This window comes from Salvelinus sp. IW2-2015, linkage group LG18, assembly GCF_002910315.2.
Source record: "Salvelinus sp. IW2-2015 linkage group LG18, ASM291031v2, whole genome shotgun sequence".
Classification (NCBI taxonomy): domain Eukaryota; kingdom Metazoa; phylum Chordata; class Actinopteri; order Salmoniformes; family Salmonidae; genus Salvelinus; species Salvelinus sp. IW2-2015.
The window spans coordinates 64,520,138-64,542,770 of record NC_036858.1 but is presented as its reverse complement, the minus strand read 5'-3'; the positions used below and the strand labels follow the sequence as shown (position 1 = coordinate 64,542,770).

The window sequence follows — 22,633 nt, the reverse complement described above, 5'->3', positions numbered from 1 at the left end:
CACACAAAGATAGGGGGGTCTGTTGCCCTTGGTATTGTATGAAGAGATGAGATGGCTGGCTGGGGCATGGTAACTGCGTTGTGTCCCAAATGGCACCCTATTCCCTATGTAGTTAACTGTTTTTGGTCAGGGCCCCTAGTGCTCTGGTCAAAAGTAGTGCACTATATAGAGAATAGGGTCCCATTTGGGACGCACTCTGGGTCTGGTCCTGGTAGCGTTATCAGTAATCATACACAAGATGTGTGGCCTGGCTGGCTGGTTGAAAGGGGTAGAGGGCCAGGAGGGTGGATGGGTTGGGGGGGTTTATGTCTACATCAACAGTCCCCCCCAGGAGGGAGTTCACCTACTGAGTGACCCCTCTCTCTACTCCCCTCTCAAAGTGGCTAGAGCTTGCCAGGAAAGCAACCTTCCCCTCTCCCTCTCACTGTTCATGTGTGCCACTGATCTTAGCTGCAGAGATGGTCCGGTGATGATACTACAGGCAATTAAGCCCTTTAGTTACCATTGAAATGTTGACGACAACCTCCCTCTAACGGTGTCACTATTCTCACCCACCCTCTCTATCTCTCTCTCCTGCCCTTTTCATCCCTCCATCCCCAGGTGCTGTGGCTGCTGAGTTTCCATAACAAGAACACCCTGGCGGATGCTGTGGACAAGTACTGCATCGGGGTGCCGCCCGTTCAGTGGTTGGCATGGATACCATAGCTCCTGAACTTCCTGGTGGGGTCATAGGGCAAACCCCTGCTCAACCTCATCAGCCAGGTACGTCAATCTGTCTACTACAGCATACCTGTGACCACCCATAACACAACTGTACCCACAGAGATCCTATTGAATTAAGTTTTAATATATAATTCTATGTCTGTGGCCACCTCAAGTCCATAGAATAAGCCGATCTGTCTACAGCACACCCCATTAGAATTAGAAATCTACAGTATAAAAAGTAAGGTAAGCATTGCTAGGGTACACAATAATAGATATTTGTAGACGGGTAGTCTTTGGCAAAGGGGTTCATTGGTTAATTAACAAAAGAAAACGAGGAGGACCAAAGCACTCTTCCGAGAAACACTATATAGTGTTTCTCAACTTTCTCAACTTTTTTGTACCAGGGACGGGCAAGCTGTGGACCTTCCTGTACCACAAGCAATCAGCCCTCCTCTCCTCATCACTCTTAAATGTGATTTTTCCCCCCCCCATATGTATCTGTCCATGTTTGTCTGTGTCCGTGACTGAGGGGAAAGGGGTGTGTGTGCGCATAAGAGTACCGCCATGTTAGCCTAATAAAGATAGATTAACAGCAATCAGTGCCAGAGTGGCCTCTCTCCAGCACTTTGGATTTATCAAATTAACCATTCATATTCCTCTCCTCTCATTTATTGGCTTCCCTCTCTTCCCCTCTCTCCAGTGAGCCTTTTCAAATTATTTATGGAAGGAATGATTATTAAGTTAATATCAAACGCATCTGCAGTGCAGGAACAGAGCTGCCAATTAAAGTAGGTGACTAATCTGCTTTCCGTTAATTAAGTATTATTTAAAGTGGCGTGAACTTCAAAGAATAGTTGGCTACGTCAAACACCCCTCATCCAGCCGGTAGAGCGGGAAATGGGAGAGAAGGAGGGAGGAGGAGAAGTAGGGAATGAAGAGAGAGAGAACAGAGAGTGTGAGAGAAGGGAGAGCAAAGAGTCCAGAGAGCAGTTGTAAGGCATAATTGACTGCACACCACCTAAGTAAGTTTGGATGCCAGTTAGGGTTAGGGTTGGATGCCAGTTAGTATCTGATCTCAGAATCTGTCTGTAGCACTCTGAGTGGAAACACACCATATTAAGGATAGTTAGTCAATCCCACGTCAAGTGCTTAAAGGAATAGATATATGGCTTTGTTAGTTATTAAATCAGGCTTCCTCAACCTTTTTTTGATCCAGCGCTCCCTTTACCTATTACATGAGTGGAGAGACATCAAGGAGAGTTTTTTGAATGTCTTTTGGCGTTTGGTATTTTGGGAGTGAATGGGTGAGGCCTTTCCACCCTCCTCATTCCTCCTCGCCCTATGATAAGTGAAGGGTAAAAGGTTGAGTGTCTTTCTGTAAAATAAAAAAAGCAGCAAAGCACCTTTTTAATGGATGGAAGCCTTTATCTCAGCGATGCTGAATAATTTAGTGTTTCTCCGCGCGATTCAGGTGCACGACGGGATGTTTTAAAAACGGACAGTGAAATATTAATGAAGGTTAGCCCTGAGGGGCAGAGGAGAGATGAATCACAGCGTTAACATTCCTTTAGACAATCTAACACCCCTCCTCTTCACCCCCTTCAAAATATGACATCCTTCATCGCCTGATCTCAACTTCCTCTCCTTCTTCCTTATCTCCTTCTTCCTCCTTTCATCTTTAATCTGCCACTTAAGGTTACCACAAGCTTCACTCCATCGATCTACGTGAGTGTGTGCACGTGAGTGTAGTGGGATTTTTGGATTAGCGGACACCTTTTGTTAACATGATAGCAATGTTTTAAAATGTTTGTCTTTTCATTTTGTGAATGCAAGGAAGAGTCACCTTCCCTTGCTTGTAGTAGCTAGCTGGCAGCCTAGCTAGATGRTTTCACCCTGGATAAAAAATATAGCAAGCTAGCTAGCCTTTTTAGCTTCCCACATCTCTGGCTAATATTATTATATTTGCTGGTGTAACATAAAACATTTTCCCAGTTTGATATGCTGCTTGTGTATACATTCCCATATCAGCTAACAATAAAATAAAAAACACATGGCTAGCTAGATCAAATCAAAATGTATTCATCACAACAGGTGTAGTCTTTACCATGAAATGTTTACTTATGAGCCCTTTCCCAACAATGCAGAGTTAAAAATTAAGATTTTTTATTTTGCAAATAACAAAAAATACAATTAAAAAGGAAATAGTAACACAATAACAATAACGAGGCTGTAGAGTACTGGTACTGTGGTACGAGGTAGTTGAGGTAATAATGAGGCTCCAGAGTACTGGTACTAGGGTACGAGATAGTGAGGTTATAACGAGGCTCTAGAGTACTGGTACTGGGGTACAAGGTAGTGAGGTAATAACTAGGCTCTAGAGTACTGGTACTGGGGTACGAGGTAGTGAGGTAATAACGAGGCTCTAGAGCACTGGTACTGGGGTACGAGGTAGTGAGGTAATAACGAGGATCCTGAGCACTGGTACTGGGGTACGAGGTTGTGTGGTAATAACAAGGCTATATACAAGGAGTACTGTACTGGGGTATAAGGTAGTTAACGTAATAACTAGGCTATATGCAAGGAGTACTGGTACTGGGGTACGAGGTAGTTGAGGTATAACGAGGCTATATACAAGGAGTACTGGTACTGGGGTACAAGGTAGTTGAGGTAATAACAATAATATACAGGGAGTACTGGTACCGAGTCAGGGTACGAGGTAGTTGAAGTAATAACGAGGCTATATACAAGGAGTACTGGTACCGAGTCAATGTGCAGGGGGTATGAGGTAATTGAGGTAATATGTACTGTACATGTAGGTAGGGGTATAACATTTCCTCATCTCCCACCCCTTCTAATGCAACTAGCCCCCATGCTCCTCCATCTTTTTCCCCTGCCCCGCTACAAAGTTTCTCCCTGCAGGCGGTCACTGAGTCCGATGTGCTAAAGGAGCTCCTTTAACTTGACCCCAAAAAATAATCTGGGTCAGATGGTATAGACCATTTCTTCTTTAAGGTTGCTGCCCCTATAATCACCAATCCTATCTCTGACCTTCTTAACCTGTCTCTCCTCTTGGGGAGGTTCCCATTGCTTGGAAGGCAGTCACGGTTAGTCCTTCTTAACCTGTCTCTCCTCTTTGGGGAGGTTCCTATTGCTTGGAAGACAGTCACGGTTAGTCCTTTATTTAGAGGGGGAGATCAAGCTGATCCAAGATGGTGTAGCAGTGCAGATGTTGTTTGTCGTTCTCCCGTGTTCATTTGACAATTTTCGTCTTCTTTGTATACAGTTCAATATATTTTTAACCTTAACCTTTAAGGGGGTGCTGTTTCAACTTGGACATTTATCGTTCCCAAATTAAACTGCCTCGTACTCAATTCTTGCTCGTACAATATGCATATTATTATTACTATTGGATAGAAAACAATCTCTAGTTTCTAAAACCGTTTGAATTATGTCTGTGGGTGAACCAGAACTCTTTCTGCAGCGAAGGACAGGAACTGCGAAGGTCTGAAAACGAGGCTCTGTTCTCAGATCAGTTTAAAGCTCTGTATGTATCCTATGGGTCGACATGAACTGCACCCGCCTTCCCCTGGATGTCAGTAACCAATGAGAAGTGGAATGGAGTGTCTACGTAGTTCTCAGAGCTTATAAAAGGCCAAGGAACGAAGGGAGCTCTCTTTTCGTCGTTCGTCATTGCGCAAAGCAAGACCTCAGGATGGCATTTTGAAACGCTCAGTTATCGGCCTTAGCTATATCCGTCTGTAATTTAATTCGATATAGGTGTTAGAAACATCATAACGAAGTTATTTTAAACCGAGTATATCAGTTTATGCGAGGATATTGCTATTTTCGGAATTTCCTTTAGTATTGCGCTTTGAACATTTGGCATGTTGTGGCCACATAGCTAATGTTAGCTGCTAATTCCGAAGTTGAAGACAACGTTTTACAACCAAGCAACGATTATTTTGGACAAAGGACTACTTGCCCAAGATTCTGATGGAAGCTCGTCCAAAAGTAAGAGCTATTTATGATGTTATTCCGTATTTATGTGGAAAAATGTAAACGCATTTGTCCGCCATTATTGCGGCACTAGTCTGGCTGTAACGCACACTGTATGTCTAGTAACGTTAATTTTTAAATCTAACACAAGCGGTTGCATTAATAACTAATGCATCTTTCATTTGCTGTCCAACCTGTATTTTTTAGTCAAGTTTACGATTATTTATTGATTAGATTAGGTGCCTTTCCAAGATGGCGCCGGCCAGAATGCATGACCTGTTGCCACTTATCACATTGTATAACCACGATTTGTGCTGCTAAATATGCACATTTTCGAACAAAAACCTATATGCATTGTGTAATATGATGTTACAGTACTGTCATCTGACGAAGTATATCAAGGTTAGTCAAAAATTATATTATCTTTTGCTGAATTGTTACGATCGCTAACCTGTGCTGCTGGTAAATTGCTTGTGTTTCTGGCTATTGTGCTAAGCTAATATAATGCTATATTGTGTTTTTCGCTGTAAAACACTTAAAAAATCTGACATATTGGCTGGATTCACAAGATGTTGGCTTTCATTTGCTGTACGCTGTTTGTATTTCAGAAATGTTTTAAGATGAGTAATTAGGTATTTGACGTTGGTCTCTGTAATTATTCTGGCAGCTTCGGCACTATTTCAGATTGGCAGCTGCAATGTAGAACTGTGTTTATACCTGAAATATGCACATTTTTCTAAAAAAACATATGCTATACAATAAATATGTTATCAGACTGTCATCTATTGAAGTTGCTTCTTGGTTAGTGGCTATTTATATCTTTATTTGGTCGAATTAGTGATGGCTACTGATGGAGTAAAAAACTGGTGGAGTAAAAAAAGTGGTGTCTTTTGCTAACGTGGTTAGCTAATAGATTTACATATTGTTCTTCCCTGTAAAACATTTTAAAAATCAGAAATGATGGCTGGATTCACAAGATGTGTATCTTTCATCTGGTGTCTTGGACTTGTGATTTAATTTTTTATTTATTTATTTATTTATTTAACCTTTATTTAACCAGGTAGGCAAATTGAGAACACGTTCTCATTTACAATTGCGACCTGGCCAAGATAAAGCAAAGCAGTTCGACACATACAACAACACATAGTTACACATGGAATAAAACAAACATATAGTCAATAATACAGTGAAAAAAAATAAGTCTATATACAATGTGAGCAAGTGAGGTGAGATAAGGGAGGTGAAGGCAAACAAATATATGTATAAATAAAATAAAAATATAAAAAGGCCATGGAGGCGAAGTGAGTACAACACAGCAAGTAAAATAAAAACTAAAAAACACTGGAATGGTGGTTTGCAGTGGAAGAAAGTGCAAAGTAGAGACAGAAATAATGGGGTGCAAAGGAGCAAAATAAATAAATAAATAAATACAGTAGGTAAAGAGGTAGTTGTTTGGGCTAAATTGTAGATGGGTTATGTACAGGTGCAGTAATCTATGAGCTGCTCTGACAGCTGGTGCTTAAAGCTAGTGAGGGAGATAGGTGTTTCCAGTTTCAGAGATTTTTGTAGTTCGTTCCAGTCATTGGCAGCAGAGAACTGGAAGGAGAGGCGTCCAAAGAAGAATTGGTTTTGGGGGTGACTAGAGAGATATACTGCTGGAGCGCGTGCTACAGGTAGGTGCTGCTATGGTGACCAGCGAGCTGAGATAAGGGGGGACTTTACCTAGCAGGGTCTTGTAGATGACCTGAACCAGTGGGTTTGGCGACGAGTATGAAGCGAGGGCCAGCCAACGAGAGTGTACAGTCGCAGTGGTGGTAGTTATTGGGCTTTGGTGACAAAACGGATGGCACTGTGATAGACTGCATCCAATTTATTGAGTAGGGTTTTGGAGGCTATTTTGTAAATGACATCACCGAGTCGAGGATTGGTAGGATGGTCAGTTTTACAAGGGTATGTTTGACAGCATGAGTAAAGGATGCTTTGTTGCGGAATAGGAAGCCAATTCTAGATTTGACTTTGGATTGGAGATGTTGATGTGGGTCTGGAAGGAGAGTTTACAGTCTAACCAGACACCTAGGTATTTGTAGTTGTCCACATATTCTAAGTCAGAGCCGTCCAAAGTAGTGATGTTGGACAGGCGGGCAGGAGCAGGCAGCGATCGGTTGAAGAGCATGCATTTGGTTTTACTTGTATTTAAGAGCAGTTGGAGGCCACGGAAGGAGAGTTGTATGGCATGGTAATGATATTTAGATGCTAGTATTTACTTGTGACTCTATGCTAGGCTATGCTAGTCAGCTTTTTTACTGTGGGGGGTGCTCCCGGATCCGGGTTTGGGAGGAATTAGAGGTTAATCTCTTTTGCCATTTTTAAATGAAATATACCTTCTGGCAACCCACCTCACCCAATGTGATATGGATCTGCTATTTGTAGACCTTATAGCCAGAATCTCCATCAGAAGCTGACCCAGATTATTATTCTCTCCCCAAAGAGGAGAGACAGGTTAAGAAGGACTAAGCTAGCCATCAGAAGCTAACCAGCTAATTAGCTACTAGCTATTAAGTCATTGTTAGCCACTGCTAGTGGCCTTTACCTTTTGCACAGACACCAGCCGCTTTTAGCCTGGATAATACTTGCCAGCCTGCCAGTATCGGACTGTTTTTATCCACTACAACACTGGATTCCTGCCGTAAGCTCTGGACCATTACTCCTGATCATCACAGCTAGCTAGCTGCCACCGAGTGGCCCAGCCCCGAAGCTAGCCTTTAGCCAGGCCCATCTCCCGGTCTGCTCAGTGGAACCTATGATCACTCGGCTACACAGCTAATGCCTCCCGGACTCTTCACTAACACGACTAGAATCGACTACACCACAGGATTCTTGCCGTAAGCTCTGGACCTTTGCATCGGATCATCACTGCTAGCTAGCTGCTACCGAGTGGCTATAGTGGCTGACGCCCTTGTCCCAAAGCTAGCACCAGTTAGCCGCGAGCCAGGCGCATCTCCCTGGTAGCAATCGAAATTACTCCAGCTACAATACCTCTTTTGTCAACTGGCCTGGACCCTTTGTCGACACGGAGCCCCGCCGTTCCATCACGGCTGGTCTGCCGACGTAATTCCATCCATTGTGCCCTCAACCGGCCTTTGCCCGACGTCGGAGCAGACGCTTCTACTAGCCCTGGCCTGCACATAAAAAATAAAAAAATTGAACGCCGTGTCTCCTGCTTGCTAGCGTAGTAACGACTACCTAGTGGCTTCCTTGTTTCATCTATTGCTGTTCACTGGACCCTATGATCACTTGACTACATAGCTGATGCCTGCTGGAGTGTTTATTAATCACGGTACTCCATTTTATTTATTTTTGTTTATCTGTCGGCCCCAGCCTCGATCTCAGGCCCTGTGTGTAGTTAACTGACCCTCTCTACCCATTCATCGCCATTTTACCTGTTGTTGTTGTCTTAGCTGATTAGCTGTTGTTGTTTCACCTGTTGTTGTCTTAGCTAGCTCTCCCAATCAACACCTGGGATTGCTTTATGCCTCACTTTATGTCTCTCTCTAATGTTAGTACGCCTTGTATACTGTTGTTTAGGAAAGTTATCATTGTTTTAGTTGACTGCGGAGCCCCTAGTCCCACTCAACATGCCTCAGATACCTCTTTTGTCCCACCTCCCACACATGCGGTGACCTCACCCACTATAACTAGTGCGTCCAGAAATGCAACCTCTCTTATCGTCACTCAATGCCTAGGTTTACCTCCACTGTACCCATACCCTACCATACGCCTGTCTGTACATTATGCCCTGAATCTATCCTACCATGCCCAGAAATCTGCTCCTTTTATTCTCTGTCCCCAACGCACTAGACAACCAGTTTTGATAGCCTTTAGCCATACCCTCATCCTACTCCTCCTCTGTTCCTCGGGTGATGTGGAGGTTAACCCAGGCCSTGCGTGTCTCCACCCGCTCTCATTTATTGACTTTTGTAACGGTAAAAGCCTTTCATGCATCAGAAGCCTTCTCCCTAAGTTTGTTTTACTCACTGCTTTAGCACACTCCACCAACCCTGATGTCCTTGCCGTGTCTGAATCCTGGCTTCGGAAGGTCACCAAAAATTCGGAGATTTCCATCCCCAACTACAAAATTTTTCGTCAAGATAGAACTGCCAAAGGTGGAGGAGTTGCAATCTACTGCAGAGAAAGTGTCACGTTCCTGACCTGTTTTCCGTTGTTTTTGTATTTGTTTAGTATGGTCAGGGCGTGAGCTGGGTGGGTAGTCTATGTTATGTGTTTCTATGTTGGGTTCAATGTGTTGCCTGATATGGTTCTCAATTAGGGGCAGGTGTTTGACGTTTCCTCTGATTGAGAACCATATTAAGGTAGGCTGTTCACACCGTTTGTTTGTGGGTGATTGTCATCCGTGTCAGTGTTTGTTACCACACGGGACTGTTTCGTTTGTCTAGTCTGTTCCTGTTCGTGCCTGTTCTTCGTTTATTTGTAAGTTCCATGTTCAGGTCGGTCTACGTCGTTTTTGTTATTTTGTATTTATTCAAGAGTACTTCGTGTTTCGGCTTGTCTAAATAAATTCATCATGTCTTCACAACACGCTGCATTTTGGTCCGATCCTTGCTCCTCCTCGTCGAGAGGAGAACGACTATACGACCGTTACAGAATCACCCACCAACCAAGGACCAAGCGGCGTGGAGAAAGCAGCAGCAGCGATCGCAGGATTCCTGGACATGGGAGGAAATACTGGACGGTAAAGGTCCATGGGCACAACCTGGAGAATATCGCCGCCCTCGTGAAGAGCTGGAGGCAGCTTAAGCCGAGAGGCGGCGTATGAGGAGGCAGCACGGAAACAGGAGCAAAATCTGGACTACACTACGTGGGAGGAGATCGACAGGTGGGCGATCGACCCAGGGAGAAAGCGGAGCCCGCCCGGGATTCTTTGGCGCAGTGTGAGGAGGGATACCGGCAATGGAGGCAGCACGACGATGCGGTAGGAAGCCTGTTAGTCAAGCCAAAAAAATTATGGGGGGGGGGGGCTAAAGGGTAGTGTGGCAAGTCAGGTAGGAGACCTGCGCCAACTTCCCGATCTACCGTGGAGAGCGAGAGTACGGGCAGACACCGTGTTATGCGGTAGAGCGCACGGTGTCTCCTGTACGTGGCATAGCCGCGTGCGGTTATTCCACCTCCCGTCTGAGCTGTCCGTCTGCCAAGCCCGCCTGCGCTGCCCGTCTGTCCTGAGCCTTCAAAGCCGCCCGTCAGTCCTGAGTCTTCAAAGCCGCCCGTCTGTCCTGAGACTTCAAAGCCGCCCGTCTGTCCTGACCTTCAAAGCCGCCCGTCTGTCCTGAGCCTTCCGCCAGACAGGAGCAGCCAGAGCCTTCGCCAGACAGGAGCAGCCAGAGCCTTCCGCCAGACAGGAGCAGCCAGAGCCGTCAGCCAGTCATGAGCTGCCCTTCAGTCATGAGCTGCCCTTCAGTCATGAGCTGCCCTCCAGTCATGAGCTGCCCTCCAGCATGAGCTGCCCTCCAGTCATGAGCTGCCCTCCAGTCATAGCTGCCCTCCAGTCATGAGCTGCCCTCCAGTCCGGAGCTGCCACAGTCCGGAGCGACCATTCAGTCCGGAGCTGCTCTTCAGTCCGGAGTTGCCCCTCTGTCCTGAGCTACCCCTCTTCTGAGCTACCTCTCTGTCCTGAGCTACCTCTCTGTCCTGAGCTAAATGCTGGAAGACCCAGCCACGACCCATCTTCAATGCTCTTACTGAGGGAAGGAGGTTGTTGGCCAAGATCCGCGATACATGGCCCCATCCATCCTCCCCTCAATACGTGCAGTCGTCCTGTCCCCTTTGCAGAAAAGCATCCCCAAAGAATGATGTTTCCACCTCCATGCTTCACGGTTGGGATGGTGTTCTTGGGGTTGTACTCATCCTTCTTCTTCCTCCAAACATGGCGAGTGGAGTTTAACCAAAAAGCTATATTTTTCTCATCAGACCACATGACCTTCTCCCATTCCTCCTCTGATCATCCAGATGGTCATTGGCAAACTTCAACGGGCCTGACATGCGCTGGCTTGAGCAGGGGGACCTTGCGTGCCTGCAGAATTTTAATCCATGACGACGTAGTGTGTACTAATGGTTTTCTTTGAGACTGTGGTCCCAGCTCTCTTCAGGTCATTGACCAGGTCCTGCCATGTAGTTCTGGGCTGATCCCTCACCTTCCTCATGATCATTGATGCCCCACGAGGTGAGATCTTGCATGGAGCCCCAGACCGAGGGTGATTGACCATCATCTTGAACTTCTTCCATTTTCTAATAATTGTGCCAACAGTTGTTGCCTTCTCACCAAGCTGCTTGCCTATTGTCCTGTAGCCCATCCCAGCCTTGTGCAGGTCTACAATTTGATCCCTGATGTCCTTACACAGCTCTCTGGTCTTGGCCATTGTGGAGAGGTTGGAGTCTGTTTGATTGAGTGTGTGGACAGGTGTCTTTTATACAGGTAACGAGTGGAGAACAGGAGGGCTTCTTAAAGAAAAACTAACAGGTCTGTGGGAGCCGGAATTCTTACTGGTTGGTAGGTGATCAAATACTTATGTCATGCAATAAAATGCAAATTAATTACTTAAAAATCATACAATTGATTTTCTGGATTTTTGTTTAGATTCCGTCTCTCACAGTTGAGTGTACCTATGATAAAAATTACAGACCTCTACATGCTTTGTAAGTAGGAAAACCTGCAAAATCGGCAGTGTGTCAAGTACTTGTTCTCCCCACTGTATAAGTTTTTGCTAGGTAAAGCTCCGTCTTATCTCAGCTCACTGGTCACGATAACAACACCCACCCGTAGCACGCGCTCCAGCAGGTATATTTCACTGGTCATCCCCAAAGCCAACACCTCCTTTGGCCTTCTTTCCTTTCAGTTCTCCGCTGGCCCTCAGCTGGCCCCTGGCGCCTCCACAGTGAGGCCCGGGTTCGCACCGGGGGACAGGGTCTGGCTCTCGACCCGAAACCTGCCCCTCCGCCTGCCCGCGGAAGCTGGGTCCGCGGTTTGTGGGCCATTCAAAGTCCTGAGGAGACTGAACGAGGTATGCTACAGGTTACAGCTTCCCCCCAGATGACCGTATTAATCCCTCGTTCCATGTGTGTCTCCTCAGGCTGGTGGTGGCTGGTCCACTCCGTAGTCTGAGGTGCGGGAGGTTCCTCCACCCCCTCTGGACATCGAGGGGGGCACGGCGTAGCTGTGTTCGAGCCATCCTGGACTCGAGGCGTCGGGCAAGGGCCTTCAGTACCTCGTGGAGTGGGAGGGTTACGGTCCGAGGAGAGATGCTGGGTGCCGGTGGCGGACGTTCCGGACCCTTCGTTGCTGCGGGATTTCCACCGTCTCCACCGGATCGCCCTGCGCCTCGTCCTCCGGATCGTCCCCGAGGTCGGTGCTGCTGGAGCCGCGCGTCAAGGGGGGGGGGGGGGTTACTGTCACGACTTCCGCCAAAGTTGGTCCCTCTCCTTGTTCGGGCGGCGTTCGGCGGTTGACGTCACCGGCCTTCGAGCCATTGCCGACCCACTTTTCATTTTCCATTTGTTTTGTCTTTGTTTTACACACCTGGTTTCATTCCCCAATTACTTGTTCATTATTTAACCCTCTGTTCTACCATGGTTTTTGTGAGTGATTGTTTGTATGTATACGGTCTGTTATTGTGGGCTAGTTTATTGTGTTGTATATATTTGTATTCTTGAGTAAAGAACGTTCATTACTCATATCTGCTGTCCTGCGCCTGACTCCTCCACAGCAGCTACACACAGGCCGATTACACTAGGACACATCACAGCACTCTATACTCCTCTGTAAACTGGTCATCTCTGTATACCCGTCACAAGGTTGATGGTTATTTATAAAACCCTCTTAGGCCTCACTCCCCCCTATCTGAGATATCTACTGCAGCCCTAATCCTCCACATACAATACCCGCTCTGCCAGTCGCATTCTGTTAAAGGTCCCCAAAGCACACACATCCCTGGGTTGCTCCTCTTTTCAGTTTGCTGCAGCTAGCGACTGGAACGAGCTGCAACAAACACTCAAACTGGACACTTTTATCTGAATYTCTTCATTCAATTACTCAATCATGGACACTCTTACTGCCAGTTGTGGCTGCTTTGCTTGATGTATTTTTGTCTCTACCTTCTAGCCCTTTGTGCTTTTGTCTGTGCCCATAATGTTTGTATCCTGTTTTGTGGTGCTACCATGTTGTGCTGCTGCCATGTTATATTGCTACCATGTTGTGTTATCATGTGTTGATGCCATGCTATGTTGTCTTAGGTCTCTCTTTATCTGGTGTTGTGTTGTCTCTCTTGTTGCGATTTGTGTTTTGTCCTATATTTTTTATTTCATTTATTTTTATTTATGCCAGCAGCATACCACCCTGCATACCACTGCTGGCTTGCTTCTGAAGCTAAGCAGGGTTGGTCCTGGTCAGTCCCTGGATGGGAGACCAGGTGCTGCTGGAAGTGGTGTTGGAGGGCCAGTAGGAGGCACTCTTTCCTCTGGTCTAAACAAAGATCCCAATGCCCCAGGGCAGTGATTGGGGACACTGCTCTGTGTAGGGTGCCGTCTTTCGGATGGGAGTTTAAAAAACCCGGGTGTCCGACTCTCTGAGGTCATTAAAGATCCCATGGCACTTATTGTAAGAGTAGGGGTGTTAACCCCGGTGTCCTGGCTAAATTCCCAATCTGGCCCTCAACCATCACGGTCACCTAATAATCCCAGTTTACAATTGGCTCATTCATCCCCCTCCTCTCCCCTGTAACTATTCCCCAGGTCGTTGCTGCAAATGAGAACGTGTTCTCAGTCAACTTACCTGGTAAATAACGGTAAAATAAATAAATAAATAAATAAATATTTTTTTTTATCCCTGCCACATCCTGCAGGAAGACATTTGCCTTTTGGTAGGCCACCATTGTAAATAAGAATTTGTTCTTAACTGACTTGCCTGGTAAAATAACCTCTGACGAGTCACAAACCCGGATCCGGGATCCCCCCATCAAAAAAGCAGACTAGCATAGCCTAGCCTAAAGCTACAGGGATATCATATAATCAAATGTTCATGAAATCACAAGTCCAAGACACCAGATGAAAGATACAGATCTTGTGAATCCAGCCATCATTTCCGATTTTTTAAATGTTTTACAGGGAAGACACAATATGTATTATTCTATTAGCTAACCACCATAGCAAAAGACAACTTTTTTTTCCACCATTTTTTTCCTGCATAGGTAGCCATCACTAATTCGACCAAATAAAGATATAAATAGCCACTAACCAAGAAAAAACTTCATCAGATGACAGTCTGATAACATATTTATTGTATAGCATATGTTTTGTTCGAAAAATATGCATATTTCAGGTATAAATCACAGTTCTACATTGCAGCTGCAATCTGAAATAGCGTCGATGCAGGCAGAATAATTACAGAGACCAACGTCAAATACCTAATTACTCATCAATAAACATTTCTGAAAAATACACAGCGTACAGCAAATGAAAGCCCAACATCTTGTGAATCCAGCCAATATGTCAGATTTTTTAAGTGTTTTACAGCGAAACACAATATAGCATTATATTAGCTTACCACAATAGCCAGAAACACAACCGCATTTACCAGCAGCAAATGTTAGCGATCGTAACAATCCAGCAAAAGATATATAATTGGACTAACCTTGATAAACTTCATCAGATGACAGTCCTGTAACATCATATTACACAATGCATATAGGTTTTGTTCGAAAATGTGCATATTTAGCAGCACAAATCGTGGTTATACAATGTGATCAGTAGCAGCATTTCATGCATTCTGGCCGGCGCCATCTTGGAGAGGCACTAATCTAATCGATAAATAATCGTAAACTTGCAAAAAAATACAGGTTGGACACAAATGAAAGATGCATTAGTTATTAATGCAACCGCTGTGTTAGATTTTTAAAATTAACGTTACTAGACATACAGTGTGCGTTACAGCCAGACCAGTGCCGCAATAATGGCAGACAAATCCTTTTACATTTTTCCACATAATACGGAATAACATCATAAATAGTCTTACTTTTGGACGAGCTTCCATCAGAATCTTGGGCAAGTTGTCCTTTGTCAAAAGAATCGTTGCTCGGTTGTAAAACGTCCTCTTCAACTTTGGAACTAGCAGCTAACAATAGCTATGTGGCGCAGACATGCCAAAATGTTCAAAACGCAATACTAAGGAAATTCCGAAAATCGCAATATACTCGCATAAACTGATATAACTCGGTTTAAAATAACTTTGTTATGATGTTTCTAACACCTATATCGAATTAAATCACAGACGGATATATCTTAGGCCTATAACGAGAGCTTTTGAGCATGCCATCCTGAGGTCCTCCTTTGCGTCTTGACGAACATCGAAAAGAGCGCACCCCCCTGCCATGGCCTTTTATAAGTCTGAGATCTACGTAGAAACTCCATTCCAATTCTCATTGGTTAATGACATCCAGGGGAAGGCGCTGCAGTTCATGTCGACCCATAGGATACATACAGAGCTTTAAACTGATCTGAGAACAGAACCTCGTTTTCAGACCTTCGCAGTTCCTGTCATGAATTTCGCTGCAGAAAGAGTTCTGTTTCACCCACAGACATAATTCAAACGGTTTAGAAACTAGAGATTGTTTTCTATCCAATAGTAATAATAATATGCATATTGTACGAGCAAGAATTGAGTACGAGGCAGTTTAATTTGGGAACGATAAATGTCCAAGTTGAAACAGCACCCCCTGTAGTGACAAGAAGATAAAGGTAAAATAAATAAAATGTTGTTTACAGCAGGTTCTACCAGCCGCTGAGATTATATTTGGTTATCAATGCAAAATAGGCTACTTTGATTAATAGCCTATATTGTCTATAGATCAGATGAAGGAACCATGCCACAACACTGCCCCCACAGCTCTGGAAGGAATGATACGGCGTGCCTCAATTTTCAGGTAGTTATAAAAGTAGGTAGGTATGCCGGAGTGTATTAAAAGGTCCCGGCCTTTTTGTGACAAAAAGCGACATTGCAACACTCCAAGTCCTGCATCTGCGTAGAGCTTTGTAGTAAGCTCCATTCCTCCACCTCCCTTCCATCCCTCCATCTCCTATCCATCCTTCCATCCATTACAGCCCACCCTCTGTACTCCTCTGTATTGAGCCAGGGTTAGAGAGGTGTCTCTTTACGACTACAGGCTACTCCTCACCCCTCTATCAACAGGGTATGCTAACAGGGGTGTAGGGTGTCAGTCTAATGAGGCCAGAGAAGAACTGTGGTCTGGGCTCAACCAACTTGTCTCTGTCTCTCTGTCATCAAGGCCTCACTGTCACTGTATCAGTGTCTAGTAGAGTATCTCCCTTGTAGTGAGAGGTGCAGAGCGCTCACCAATGGCTCACCATCTGTCACACTCTTGCATCAATCCTGTCTATACCCTGGAGTGCATGTTTTGTCAACTCGTGTCCGGTTTTGTGAGGAGTCGTGATTACGTCTGTAGAAATGTAGATTAGGGAGTGCATAGTTAGTTTGCGTATTTTTTTTTATATAAAGCTGACCTTAGCTCAGTGACTGCAGTAGAAGGGTAGGTCAAGGCAACTTCCTCCTCTAAATGTAGCCCCAGGTCTGTTTTAACCTGACATCACCCTCCATGGTTTCATATCATAACTCCATCTCCATTACACAATACAGAGCTGCTTTCATCCAGGGGATCAATGTTAGATATTATTTGGTATTCTCTGCCGTGTACCCTCCTCTCATCTCTGCTCCACTGTGAACCCTGAGGGTAGGTTCTTCTTTGAAAGGTAATCTGAGTGTGAACCCCCCCCCCCCCCGCCCATGTCTGTTATCTGCTTGATGGGACGAGTGTACCCCCAGGCAGTCTACTTCCCCATCCGCACCATCTACCTGACGCTCAAGATAGAGCAGAGGGAACGCTACAACAGAGGTAAATCATGTGTGTGTGCTATGCCAGTACCATGGTAATATGACGGTAGCAAAACATCTTGACACTTACAGTATGGTACCAACATTTTAGAATACCGTAGTACCGTTTCGTATGACACTACCAACATTTCTCGGCCCTACCGCTCTAAATAACCTGCTGCCGCTTGTTTATAAAGTCAGTTTTGTTTAAAAATTAAGTTGAATTTAAACAACAGCCACTATTCTCTTGTATGCGCTGGTCCAAGAATGTCCATTTCACTTTCATGCGCATATCCCGTTTGGCAACAGTAATCCGCCAAGCACTTCCTCTTCCAGCCATCACTCACCTGCTTTTCTCCCTCCGCATTTATTTATCCATCAGTTTTTATTATAATTTAGCCGTGATGGCGAGCAGGGATGCAGATCCTGAGTCTTCTGCTGTTCGATTTGTGCATTTGTTACATTGGAGTAGAGCGAGCATAGTTGATGCATTGTATCATTTCATCGCCTGTTATAAAGGCAACTTGCTCCTCTAAATGTATGCTTAACACCCCGGCCGTCCTACAATCTAAACTAGATGCCCTCAATCTCACACAAATGATCAATGAACCTACCAGGTACAACCCCAAATCTGTAAACATGAGCACCCTCATAGATATCATCCTGACCAACCTGCCCTCTAAATACACCTCTGCTGTCTTCAACCAGGATCTCAGTGATCACTGCCTCGTTGCCTGCGTCCGTAATGATCTGTGGTTAAACGACCACCCCTCATCACTGTCAAACGCTCCCTAAAACACTTCAGCGAGCAGGCCTTTATCATCGGCCTGGCCTGGGTATCCTGGAAGGATATTGAACTCATCCCGTCAGTAGAAGATGCCTGGTTATTCTTTAAAAGTGCTTTCCTCACCATCTTAAATAAGCATGCCCCATTTAAGAAATATAGAACCAGGAACAGATATAGGCCTTGATTCACTCCAGACCTGACTGCCATTGACCAGCAAAAAACTTCCTGTGGCGTACTGCATTAGCATCGAATAGCCCCCATGATATGCAACTTTTCAGGGAAGTTAGGAACCAATATACACAAAGCAGTTAGGAAAGCAAAGGCTAGCTTTTTCAAGCAGAGAATTTGCCTCCTCTAGCACAAACTCCCAAAAGTTCTGGGACACTGTAAAGTCCATGGAGAATAAGAGCACCTCCTCCCAGCTGCTAGGAAACACTGTACCCACCGATAAATCCACGATAATTGAGAATTTCAATAAGCATTTTTCTACGGCTGGCCATGCTTTCCAACTGGCTACCCTACCCCGGTCAACAGCCCTGCACCCCACACAGCAACTTGCCCAAACCTCCCCCATTTCTCCTTCACCCAAATCCAGATAGCTGAAGTTCTGAAAGAGCTGCAAAATCTGGACCCCTACAATCAGCTGGGCTAGACAATCTGGACCCTTTTTTTCTAAATGATCTGCCGAAATTGTTGCAACCCCTATTACTAGCCTGTCAACCTCTCTTTCGTATCGTCTGAGATCCCCAAAGATTGGAAAGCTGCTGCGGTCATCCCCCTCCTCAAAGGGGGAGACACTCTAGACCCAAACTGCTACAGACCTATATCTATCCTACCTGCCTTTCTAAAGTCTTTGAAAGCCAAGTTAATAAACAGATCACCGACCATTTCGAATCCCACCGTACCTTCTACGCTATGCAATCTGGTTTCCGAGCTGGTCATGGGTGCACATCAGTCACGCTCAAGTCCTAAACAATATCATAACCGCCATTGATAAAAGACAATACTGTTCACAGCGTTATCATCGACCTGGCCAAGGCTTTCGGACTTCTGTCAATCACCACATTCTTATTTGCAGACTCAACAGCCTGGTTTCTCAATGATTGCCTTGCCTGTGTCACGGCCGTTTTTAACCTCTTTAATTCCTCCCAACACCGGATCCGGGAGCACCCCCACAGTTAAAAAGCTGACTTAGCAAGTAGCGTCAAAGTAAATACTAGCATTCTAAATATCATTAATCACAAGTCCAGACACTGTACCAGATGAAAGGATACAACATCTTTGGACATCCAGCCATTCAATTTCTGATTTTTAAATGTTTTAACAGGAAAGGACACATAATTGTAATCTGATTAGCTCAACCGCCGTTTAGCAAAGACACCACTTGTTTTTACTCCACAGTTTTTTACTCCATCAGTATGCCATCACTAATTCCGACCCAAATAAAGATATAATAGCACAACCAAGAAGCAACTCATAAGCTGGACCAGTCTGATAACGATTATTTATTGTATGAGCATTGATTTTTTGTTAGAAAAAGTGTGGCATATCTTCAGGTATAAATACAGTTCTACACTTGCAAGTGCGAATTCTGAAATAGTGCCGAACTGCCAGAAATAGATTACAGATGAACAACGTCAAATACCTAATTACTCTCTTAAAACATTTTGAAAAATACAAAGCGTACAGCAAAATGAAAAGCCCAACTCTTGTGAATCCAGCCAATATGTCAGATTTTTTAAGTGTTTACAGCGAAAACACAATATAGCATTATATTAGCTTACCACAATAGCCAAAACACAAGCAATTTACCAGCAGCACAGGTTAGCGATCGTAACAATACAGCAAAAGATATATAATTTTTGACTAACCTTGATATACTTCGTCAGATGACAGTCTGTAACATCATATTACACAATGCATATAGGTTTTGTTCGATAATGTGCATATTTAGCAGCACAAATCGTGGTTATACAATGTGATCAGTGGCAACAGGTCATGCATTCTGGCCGGCGCCATCTTTGGAAAGGCACCTAAGTTTACGATATTTATCGATTAGATTGACTAAAAAATACAGGTTGGACAGCAAATGAAAGATGCATTAGTTATTAATGCAACCGCTGAGTTAGATTTTTAAAATTAACGTTACTGAACGATACAGTGGTGCGTTACAGCCAGGACTAGTGCCGCAATAATGGCGGACAAATGCGTTTACATTTTTCCGCATAAATACGGAATAACATCATAAATAGCTCTTACTTTTGGACGAGCTTCCATCAGAATCTTGGGCAAGGTGTCCTTTGTCCAAAAGAATCGTTGCTTGGTTGTAAAACGTCGTCTTCAACTTCGGAATTAGCAGCTAACAATAGCTATGTGGCCACAACATGCCCAAATCCCCAAAACGCAATACTAAGGAAATTCCGAAAATAGCAATATACTCGCATAAACTGATATAACTCGGTTTAAAATAACTTCGTTATGGTGTTTCTAACACCTATATCGAATTAAATTACAGACGGATATAGTTAAGGCCGATAACTGAGCGTTTCAAAATGCCATCTTGAGGTCTTGCTTTGCGCAATGACGAACGACGAAAAGAGAGCTCCCTTCGTTCCTTGGCCTTTTATAAGCTCTGAGAACTACGTAGACACCATTCCACTTCTCATTGGTTACTGACATCCAGGGGAAGGCGGGTGCCTCTGGACGGTTCTGACTTAGAATATGTGGACAGCTACAAATACCTAGGTGTCTCGTTAGACTGTAAACTCTCCTTCCAGACTCACATTAAGCATCTCCAATCCAAAATTAAATCTAGAATCGGCTTCCTATTCCGCAAAACAAAGCATCCTTCACTCATGCTGCCAAACATACCCTCGTAAAACTGACTATCCTACCGATCCTTGACTTCGGCAATGTCATTTACAAAATAGCCTCCAACACTCAGCAAATTGGATGCAGTCTATCACAGTGCCATCCGTTTTGTCACCAAAGCCCCATATATTACCCACCACTGCGACCTGTATGCTCTCGTTGGCTGGCCCTCGCTTCATATTCGTCGCCAAACCCACTGGCTCCAGGTCATCTATAAGTCTTTGCTAGGTAAAGCCCCGCCTTACCTCAGCTCACTGGTCACCATAGCAGCACCCACGCATAGCACGCGCTCCAGCAGGTATATTTCACTGGTCATCGCCAAAGCCTATTCCTACTTTGGCCGCCTTTCCTTCCAGTTCTCTGCTGCCAATGACTGGAACGAATTGCAAAAATCACTAAAGCTGGAGACTCATATCTCCCTCACTAACCTTAAGCATCAGCTGCCAGAGCAGCTCACAGATCACTGCAGCTGTACATAGCCCATCTGTAAATAGCCCATCCAACTACCTCATCCCCATTTGGTGATTTATTTATTTTTGCTCCTTTGCACCCCAGTATCTCTACTTGCACATTCATCTTCTGCACATCTATCACTCCAGTGTTTAATTGCTAAATTGTAATTACTTCGCCACTACGGCCTATTTATTGGCTTACCTCCCTAATCTTACTTCATTTGCATACACTGTACATAGTTTTTTTTCTATTGTGTTATTGACTGTACGTTTGTTTTTTCCATGTGTAACTCTGTGTTGTGTCGCACTGCTTTGCTTTATCTTGGCCAGGTCGCAGTTGTAAATGAGAACTTGTTCTCAACTGGCCTACCTGGTTAAATAAAGGTGAAATACATTTTTTTAAACAACCAAGAGCACAGGGCAGACTGAGTAGACTTTGCAAGCTCACTGTCATGCAGCCTCTTGGGTGTCAGAGAGGGAAATGGAGCCCAGGCATGTTGGCACCTTTACAGCAAAGAAAAGGTCTTGTCTGTAGACAGTTAAAAAAATATGACCCATATTACCAGATATACCTTTTTTCTTTTTATCGTGATTCGCTCGCATTTTATGTAATTTCACAAACCACATCGTGAMCTAATCCAGGTTCGAAATGTATTGGTTTGATAACATGACTGAACAATGTTGTTTGTTATTTACCTAGCTAACAACCTGGTAACTTAACAGTAGGTTTAGGCACATCTGATTGGCACCGGAAGAAAGAAAAAGGATCTGCTACTCATGAGATCTGCTTCAAATGTAGGATTCATATAGGTAGCATTCATATGGATACGATTCATATAGGTAGTATCAAGACTCAGGATATGACCCAGATGCAGACATGGAAGGCGGATAGTACAGTTCTCAGATGATTTATTAGAAACACGGGGCAGGCAAAGGCCAGGTCGAGGGCAGGCAGAGGTTCATAATCAGGTCAGGCAGGTACATGATGGCAGGCAGCCTCGGGGTCAGGGCAGGCAGAATGGTCAGAAATGGGAAAAATAGGAAACAGAACTAGAGAAACAGGAAGGCAGGAAAGAACGCTGGTAAGCCCTGACAAGACAAGACGAACTGGCAACAGACAATCAGAGAACACAGGTATAAATACACAGGGGATAATGGGAAGATGGGTGATACCTGGAGGGGGTGGAGAAAAGCACAAAGACAGGTGAAGCAGATCAGGTTTTGACATGGGTAGAGATTTATATAGGTAAGAGTGTTTTGGGGGTGGAGAGAGGGTGTGTGTGTGGGGGGGGGGGGGGGGTGGAGAGGTGTGTGTGTGTGTGGTGTGCTGTGTGTGTTGTGTGGTGTGTTGTGTGTGTGTGTGTGTGTGTGTGTGTGTGTGTGTGTGTGTGTGTGTGTGGTGTGTGTGTGTGTGTGTGTGTGTGTGGTGTGTGTGTGTGTGTGTGGCGTGAGATAGATAGACCAGTGGCATAAGGTAACTGGCCAGCCCATACCACCTGCAACAGTATGGCAGGCACGATCTGTTCAGTCTGCTGCTGTTCTCTCTACCTGGAGGCAGTCTGAAGCTCTGTTGAAGAAGTCACGTTGCATTACAAAGATAAGGCTTTCCATCCAAGTGTCAACACAGCGGGCTTAAACTGGGAAAATGGGCATGGTTGGCACTCCAACATTTACAAGAGGACAAGCTAAGTCTTCGCTAACTAATGTACTTTCTGACACTTTCATCCTACACACTAAATCTCAAGCATTTCAGTCAAGGTGTTGACAGAGAGAAAGAGCAGCTGACATGACACAGCGTTCCATAATCGATACTCGCGGGTGCTGTGTCGCGGCGGTGTGCAAAGTGCTTTCAAGCATGCTGGATGGGAGGAG

The 22,633-nt window shown here is 44.7% G+C and overlaps 1 pseudogene; it reads left to right on the top strand.

The window, feature by feature from the left end:
* LOC111977988 (transformation/transcription domain-associated protein-like) overlaps positions 1-22,633 on the top strand; it is a 140,568-nt pseudogene that overhangs the window by 85,721 nt on the left and 32,214 nt on the right.